We start from the raw sequence: 9581 nt of genomic DNA, 5'->3' as shown, positions 1-9581 counted from the left end.
CTCTTTTCTCCCTTCTCTCTTCTCTTTCCTCTCTCACTTCTCTCTTCTCTCTCCCGTGCCTTTGTTTGTTCTTGGTGGTCCGCCAATGGTTGTGGTCCGCCGATGGTTGTGGTCCGACAGTGTGATTTGATTTTGTGGGCCTGGGTTTGTGGGTCTCGGTTCATGGGTCTGGATTCTGTGTTTTGATTTCAGTGGGGTGATTTGATTTTGTGACTTGGTGGGTTCGTGGGTCTCTGACCGGTGTGGGCATCGCCGTGAGGGGAGATTAGTGTGAGTCATCAGCTAGGAGTTCAGCATGGGTCATCGAGTTGATCGGCATGGGTCTCTGATCGTTGTGGTGGTCGTTGGAATTGTGGTGGCTGGTGGCCACCAGGTGGGTAGGATTGCTAGGTTGAGAAAGAGAGAGAGAGATAGAGAAGGAGAGAGAGACAGTGAGACCAAGAGGGAGAGAGGATGAAAAAAATAAAAAACAAAAAAGGAATAAAAAATAATAAAGAAATAATATTTAAATGAATTGTAAAAAAAATAGAAGTTTTGATGTTGAGTGTATTATAAAGTGAGATGTTAAATGTTATATAGTGTTTTTTGAGTTACTAAATGCTAAAATTTTTAAAACCCTTGTTGTGAATGCTCTTACAAATTGAAGGCTATATGTAGATACAATTTATGGCAGTTAATGTTAATAACTAACACTAAATTAAGAAAATATAAATTTCAATATTGTTCTGCTTAACTTATAATATGTAAAAGTAAAACCCATAGATCATAAATGATAAAACAAACCAATTGTAAAAGTTCTAAGAAAACAACCAATATACTTATTCTTTATTGGATGAAGTTCATTTCAATTTATTGTGACACTAGAACTATTTTGGATTAACTTACAGAAAATTCTATAAAATTGGATCTGACACCTTAAAGTTAAATCAATTCAAATAGATTAAGCTGGTTATTTATTCGTTATTTTTTAGATAGCTAGATTAAGTTTTTAATAAGTTGAATTCACTTTGGGAAGTATAAAGAGTCCAGATAGTTTCGCAGTTGAGTCATGTCACATCAGCTAAAAACACTCTCTAAGTAAAGAGAGTGCGACGTTTGAAGTGATGACATTTTTTTATTCGAAATGAAGATAGTTCATTAGAGTATCTCTAGTAAATTCATCAAATTTTTGTACTATTTGAAGAATGAATAATGATTTTTATCTTTTATTTATCCACTTTTTCAAATACACTCTCCGACAGATTCTCTATCTCATTTAAATATTATTTCTTCATTCATTATTTTTATTTTTTTAACAACTACACATCTTCTAATATTTTTTTATTTAACACCTGATTATTATCATAGAAAAAAACATTTGAACAATGAACAGTAGCCCATCAGATTTGATGAGCTGTTCATGAGCCAAAAAAAATTTAGAGTTTAGAAAATTTATTGGAGACCATTTTTTGATCTCATTTTCTATTATAGAGAATATTTTGCCTTTAGCTATATCATTGGTGATGCTCTTATATACATAATATATATTTATATATATATATACACAATTGACACCCCACATCACCACACCCACCTTCATTTCTTCAATTTACTTCTTATATTTTCATTGCAGTATCATTTTAAGTCCTTTTCAAAAAACTATGGGGCAACGTTATGAACCTTTGAAAACAAAAATAATTGGTCCTGAAATGCTAGAGATAGCTGAATTCGAATTCGATTGCTCGTTCAGAATATTTCGATTTTATTGCAGAAGGTCGAACCACGTTAATTATTTTTTGTTTCAATAACATGATATTAGAGTTAAGAATTTAGAATTAGGAATCATTTTTTGTGTCTCCATCTTCAACATCCTTTCCCATCACAGTGTCTCTCCCTCCAACATTTCCCTCTCCAAATCCTCTCCTTCTAGGTTCTAGCTACTCTTTTAGGTTACAAATCACACTATTTAATCTACCAGTAGCCAATCTACACGACTCCAAGAGAACCGTACGTTGTTAGTAAAAGTTGCATATGCTACCTCCAACTTTTGTCGAGCTCTCTCAAAATATTATAAGAATATAGTATATATTGTACATCACGATTTTATTTTTATATAATAGTTGTTCATTTAGGATTTATACAATGAGAAATATTAATGAATCTCTTAAGGGTATTAATTTTGTTGACAGCTTTTTATATTTCTCATAAAAATGATGTCAAAACTTTCTTATTATAATTTATTAACAATTGCCCTAAGGACATCTGTTAATATGACTCTTATACAACTGATGTCCTCCCTCTCTCTCTCAACCAACATTAGGAAAATAGCATGTGCCGGCATATGGCTCACTTAAATTAATTATATACAATCACTAAAGTGTGGTTTAGTAAGTAAACACATGTTATCTTCCTACTATTTATTTTAGAACTTAGTTACGAATTCACATGATGTTCTAGCTTTAGCCCAACCTATATATACCTCATTTCCCACAAAATTAAGTCCTAATTCCCATGTGAAGTGTGAGAGAAAGTCGAAGAGAATTAAGAGCCAAACACCTTGTGAGAGGAGATTAAGACAATCACACTCATCACTATCTCTAAGTTATGTGTGTTGATTGGAGTTTGGAAAAGATTGGAGCAGCCCAAAATCAGCCATGAATGCTTTAAGTTGCAATTAGCATTCAATTGCAAATCCGAGAACTAGAGTAAGAAAGAATTTGTGAAGTTGGTTGTGAGCAGAAGCTTTGAGAGCTTGAGTATATAGTTACTATCAGACTTGAAGGGTTTTGTGAGTAATATATAATGCAACTATTTATTATAGTAGACCGTTTTGTACGGGGAGGTTGTGAAGAGGTTTTGACACCTAATACTCGAGTTTTCTTCTTCATAAACACTTCAATGTGTGTTAGTGTTTACTTTTCTATGTTTGTGTTGATATTTATGTTTGTCCGTGCTTACTAATGTTATATTGGCTAATCATGACGCAATTGAGTTTTAAATTGTTAGATTAGGTTAAAATTAGTATTAACCATATTAGATCTAAATCATAAACATAGTAAAATTTGATTGTTCTCAACATGGTTCAATTGTAACATTACACAAATTGAGACGTCATCAAGACTCTAAACAAATTTTTGTGTTTTATACTTTCGTCCTACTGCTATTTTTTCCTTCCTAGCTAGTCTGCTAGACCCAGCTTTTATATCAATCTAATCTAGACAAAGTTGAAGTTTGAATTCCTCTTCTTCTTTTTGTTTAATTTTGATGTATTTCTAAAGTTCACTCATTGAGAGAGAGCAAGTGCAAGCTGTCTCAATCAATGTCAAAACAGCACAAGAATTTCTAGATTTTTTGACCACTCTTAAGTAAATGTCTCTAACAACTTTTTCTTATCATAGTGCGTAAAAGGTGTTCCTACTATCTTTCCTAGCTAAGCTAGGTCTTGACAAGCCCTAGTATACATGTTCTTCACTAATGCTTGCGTAGTTGCATGGTTTTGCAGGCCACTAATTCCTATCTCAATCATGGTAACAAGGACTTCAAATAAGTTCCTCAGGTATCTCAGTTAGACTACTTGTTCCTACACTCAGCTTGTCTTATCCACCCACACACACATATATATAAAAGAAAGAAACCCTTAAATTGGACGGCTGGATCTAGAACTCTCTCTGGCAATGGCACCATTATATACAGCTTTCCCATCCACATCTTAGAAAATGCTAAGCTACGTGTACCGATTTCAGAGTTGGACCATGGTGGTCCATGGAGCACCAAACTGGTTATGTTTAGAATATCCCTAGAAAGTGCAAGTTCGGACCCAGAGTTGTGCCTTGGTCCGACTGATTGTCGAACAAGAACTGACCCTTTAAATTAATCCGTGTCGGCCATCCTCTGTCTCAATTGATTGGGTACAAACTCATCCCCTTTGGTTTTAGTGTTAGGTATCTATATATGTTGTTTAACCAATCATATAACACCAATACTCTTAGCCCACAGTATATAATCACGTAACACCAATAATTGTAGCTCTATGTTGCCGGAATTAATTAACAAATTGTATTCAAATTCACTTATCCATAACAAAAAAACAACAATATCATCTTTTTAACAATGATAATTCCCTGTAACCAAATATAGAACGTTATAGTATATGCATGGTCCATTTGATAGCTAATTTAAGCCAGCCACCATAACTAATATGATGGCCGGCTTGCTTAATTTCTGGGTTTAAAGCTTAGTTTTTGATCGTTGTAGAGTGACTAATGACTCTTGGGACGAGCCACATTGGTGGTATATCCATTTATAAGAGAGTCCAATAATATAATCACTTTCATGCAAACATATGTACGTAGTTTCACCATAGGTACATTATATATTTTATATTTTTCATAATAAATTAAAAAAAGACTTGGGATTTTTTAATGAAAACATATTGCATCAGTACATAGTTTATATATATATATATATATATGAAAAATGAGTATTTTTTTTTTGGGGGCTCTATTTTTTTTTCATCTAGAAAACAAAGAAATTAAGGACCTATTTGATACATATGTTTAAACACATGTTTTCAGTTTTTAAATAATATTACACGTATTTTCACACATATATATTTTTAAAAAATACAAATAATATTACTAGAGCAACATTAACGAACGACTCTAACATAAATGTTTTTATTTTTTTTAAGTTCAAACTGACGTCCTATCAATATCAGTGTACGAAAAACTTATCCTTCTGAAAAATAGACTCGAACTTTTAGAAGTGTTAGAACGTCATGTCACTCTATTGATTGTCATGACTCTAGCTCTTATGCAATACGGCAATTATAAGCACAAAAGAAGGACAAAAAAGTTGCTTCAGTGGAGTGCTACAAACTCATTCCTAATTGTCATCTTATCGAGCTCTCGTTTCAAAGTGAGGTACAGCTCACAATGCAATGCAAGTACTTTTGCCAGTATATTTTTTTTCTTTTGACATTTTTAAGTTTCAAAGAATTTCCAATGAATTGGTTTTAGTGGAATAAAGTACTGCCTGTCTTGTTTGATATGCAATTTATAAAAGAATGATAGTAATTCTACCACAAACTCACAATTTTCACTTAATTTGTTTTAGTATTAGTATCAATCTTTATAAAAAAGAAGAAAAAAAAAAAAAAAAAAAAAAAAAAAAAAAAAAAGAGAGAACTATTTCTTTGTTATTGTGCCTGACAATGAATCATAAAAGAATGCCGTTAGTGTTGTCAAATGTATGCAATCAGAGTTAATTAATTTATTAATTGCTCTTAGAATATTTGATAATTTTCCTTGACTATATGTATATGCTTTATTCTTTTTCTTTTTTTCTTTTTTTTGATAAGTATGCTTTATTCTTTTTACTGCAAAGGGTTAAGCGGGACATTCTGATTATATGGTCAAATTTAAAACCTCACTTCACTCTAAAAAAATTTCAGTTGTAATCTTTCCACAATGCCATCTTGTCTATGCGTTCGTACATTCATTATTACCATTGGTGCTTGATGCGTTCGTAACAGCTTATTTGGACAAAAGGAGCATATATATATATATGCATTGGCATAGCCAACACTTCAGCAGTTCAGCTAAATAGTCATTTGAGAATTTATTTTTTCTAACTTGCCTGTTCACTCGAATACACCTCACTTCCCACTCTTATACTATGTTTGACAAAATGGAGCGGAGGAAAGGGAAAAAGTAGAGAAGAAATGAAAAAAAAGAGAAAGGAGGGACATTTTTCTTTCAGTGGTTAGTTTGCAAGGTAGAAAAGAAAAGAAAAAGAATCTTTATGTTAGTTAGGAATGACAATTCATGTTAGTTGGTCATGTTTATGTTATGTCGAGGTATGGGGTATGGGGTATTCGAAAATATGACTTAATTATAAAATATGACCATACCTAACCCAACCTATTTATTACTCGTGTTAAACTCTTTCAACTCTAACACAACCTATTAATTATATAAGCGGATTGACACGATACGGCCCATTTCAATCTGTTAACATGCAATTTAAGAAAAATAAAGTAAAAAAAATAATTGTTTTCTTTGTTTTGGGTAAAAGAGTCGGGTCTTTAGAGTTTAATACACAATGAAACATTAAAATTATTTTAATTACTTAATTTTATATAGATTTCAATTATATTTTAGAGAAAAAAATGACATTTATTTATATTAATTGGGTTGTTTCAGGTTGATTACAGATTAAGCAGGTCAATACAAAATTAATCTTTTTTTTAATCTAAGAATTAGTCCATTTTATTAATCGTGTTAAGTACATTGACCCATTTTTTACACTAAGCACTATAACCTGAAATAAATAATATCTTGTTCGTGGGTCGTATTGAATATTCTCACCCTTAATGTGTACCTCATTTACAATACTCTCTTCTCTCTAATTTCCCTTCCAATTTGGGAGAAAAGAAAAATAGTGGGCTTTCATTCCCGAATTGGATCCTCTCCATTTGAAAGTGGAATGAAAAATGTGCCCATTTAGGCCATGATTTAAGTTGAAAAAATCTAAGATCTAGATTTTGTCAACTCATTAATTCTAGTTTAATTTAATCACAACTAACTTTTAAATAAGATGGAAAAATCTAAATGCTAGATTTTTTTCAACTTTAAATCATGACTATGAAATGGGCAGGATCCAAAATTATTCCAAATCCCTCATTCCCTCCATTTTCCCTTCACTTCATTAATTTCTTTCCAACTAAACAAAGAAAAATTCTCATCCTCCCATATGTTTCCCTCTCCTTATTTCCTTTCCTGCCATGTTCCCTCTAACTAAATATAGTGTTTATTTCATTTTCTATTTTGTTATTTTTTAATCTCTCTCTCTCTCTCTCTCTCTCTCTCTCTCTCTCTCTCTCTCTCTCCATTTGTTAGTATTCTCCTCCTTCACACAACCTTGTCTTCACTACCGCCCATACTACCACCCTTATTGCAAAATGAAAAATAAAACTGAAGTAGGTAGTAGTATTTGGTTTTTTTTTTTTTTTATTTAAATGATATTTAAATATATTAAAAAAAAGTCTATTTAAAATTGTTGCCTTAAATCTCAAATTAGTATCCTTTTGGGAACAAACTTATTTTCCATAGCTTAGTATCCGTTTAGAAACAAACTTATATTCTAAAGTTTATTTATATAATAAAAAAATTAAAACTTAAATATAAAAATTTTGATATATTAATTATTTGAAATAAAAAAGAGAAAAAAAGCAAAATGTTGTAACCAAACTCATTTGATCGTGCTAGCCCTGCTGCCTTGTAGAATCAAAATTGAGATGATGAAGTTTAGATATTTTGTATTTGTACTTATTTTTTACTAAATATTTGTACTTATCTGATTGGTCACTCTTTTATAAATTTTCGTTTTTTTTTTTTTTTTTTTTTTTTGCTTTTCCTTTTTGGTTATGATGAAGTTATTGAGGGGATTTGAAGTGACATGCCACTCAACTAGGAGAGAAGTGGTGTTTATAGCTTTCATTACCAATGAAGTAAGAACACCAAAAAATAGAAGGAAAAAAGGTCAAATTGACAACCAAAAGGTGGAAGATAAGATCGCCCATATGGAGTCCGGACACACACTAGCCCTTGCCCTAAGGGTCCCCTAACTTTTTTGAGAGACAAATTCAGAATTTTTTCGTTTTGTAGAAACGAAAGTCTTTTCTTTGTTGTGTAGTCTCTTTTTTATTGGACCTGCTCTGCTATAAATAGCAGTACACTTTACTCACTTGCATGGCCCTTCTATAGATTAGAGCCTCTGTACATCAATGCATTCCACGTGTTTTCCAGATCAAAAAAGAAAGGGCAAATTAAGAGTAAAAATTATTATGATAGGATTACCCATTGTGATAAAAAGAAAACTTCTGCAGCAAGCAAGAAAATGCTGTTGAATGTGTCATATTAACATGTGTTCAGTACTTCAGTTTGATGAAGTAATTGAGAATAAACAGTAATCAGAAACTTAATGCGATTTGAGACTTTGAGGTGTGTTTGTTTTTAGATCTCATAATCTGCTACATTAAAATTATGACAAAATTATAATCTTACCTCTTAAATTTTTTCTTATGAATCCACTATTATTTTTTTCTATCGCTCATAATCTGCTACATCAAAATTGTGTCAAAATTATAATCCTACTTCTTAAATTTTCTCTTAGCATTTTCATCAAAGGTTTCAAATGCTAAATATGCTATTTTTTAACATTTGATACTAAAAAAGCATACTACATTAAGGGTGCTATACTTAAAAGTTTTAACATCTTAACTACAGTAAAATGTCATATTTGACATCTTATTGTAGCTGAAATCTTTAAAAAAAAAAATTATTATCACTTCAATTAATAAAGAGAGAGAGAGAGAGAGAGAGAGAGAGAGAGAGATAGAGGGAGAAAGAGAGAGAGAGAAAGGAAGAATAAAAAATTTAAAAAAAAAAGAATATTTAAATAAAGTGGTAAAAAAATAAAAGTTTTGATGTTTGATGTAAAGTGATGTGTTAAATGTTATAAAGTGACTTTTTTAATTGCTAAATGCTAAAATTTTTAAAACTCTTGATGAGAATACTCTTAGGGTGTACAACTTTGAGATGTGCTATTCTACTTGGGCTTTCAATTATTTACTCATTGCTATTTAGATTACTTTCTTCACCTATACCCACCAAAAGTTTTAATAACTTTTTATGTAGGACAAGTCTACTTAATTAAAAGTTAAAAGTTTAAAACACACGAACTCACTCTCCACCGTATCACAATCTACATTGGATTCACATTGAAAAAAACAATCTTCATTGGATTTATAACATAGATCCTTCAGTAAATTTCAACCTGTGATTCATAAATCTCCCTTTCAAAAATATAGTCAATATTCCACATTGTCAACAAATTATATCGATAATAGAGATAGTAAAAGTAGAATTTTAAATATAACACCTTAAATTGGACTTAAAAGGTACTAAGGGTATGTTTGAGAGCTGCTTATTTCCTGAAACTGAAAACTTGTGGTTGAAAGTACTGTAGATAAAAGTAAAAGTTAGTTGAAATAGTATAATGAGACTCATGAATAGAACCAAAAAGTACAGTGGAACTAATAAATAGTAGAAAAAATAAACTGAATAGTAAAATAAATTGGCAAAATTAATCATGCCAAATGGATACTTAGAAGAATATTTTTCATTGAATTAGCACATTTGACTAGAGAGTGTTTGGAAAAAGGCAAAATGTTTTTTGTTTTTTACATTTTTGTCTCAAATTTTTTTCCCAAAAACATTGTAACTTTTAGTATTTTTATAAATGAGTTAGCTTTTAGCTTTTAACATATTTTACATAAATATTATCAAAAACTATATATTTTGATAAATACTATACAAATAAGCTACCGAAAATTACAAAGTACCAAAACATATAGTTGTTTATTTATTGCTAACTTATTTACGATTAAATTGTCTCTTTTATACAATATTGGGGGAAACATCCTCATCTCATCGGTTCACCATTTTTGACGGATCTCACATTATGGAGGTAGGTCTGGTTCCTATCTCTCACACTACATACTTTCATACACACTTTGTTACAGTTATCTTATATACAGT

Source organism: Quercus suber, unplaced genomic scaffold (assembly GCF_002906115.3).
Source record: "Quercus suber isolate HL8 unplaced genomic scaffold, Cork oak 2.0 scaffold_78, whole genome shotgun sequence".
In the NCBI taxonomy this organism is placed as follows: domain Eukaryota; kingdom Viridiplantae; phylum Streptophyta; class Magnoliopsida; order Fagales; family Fagaceae; genus Quercus; species Quercus suber.
Note: the sequence above shows the minus strand (reverse complement) of the source record.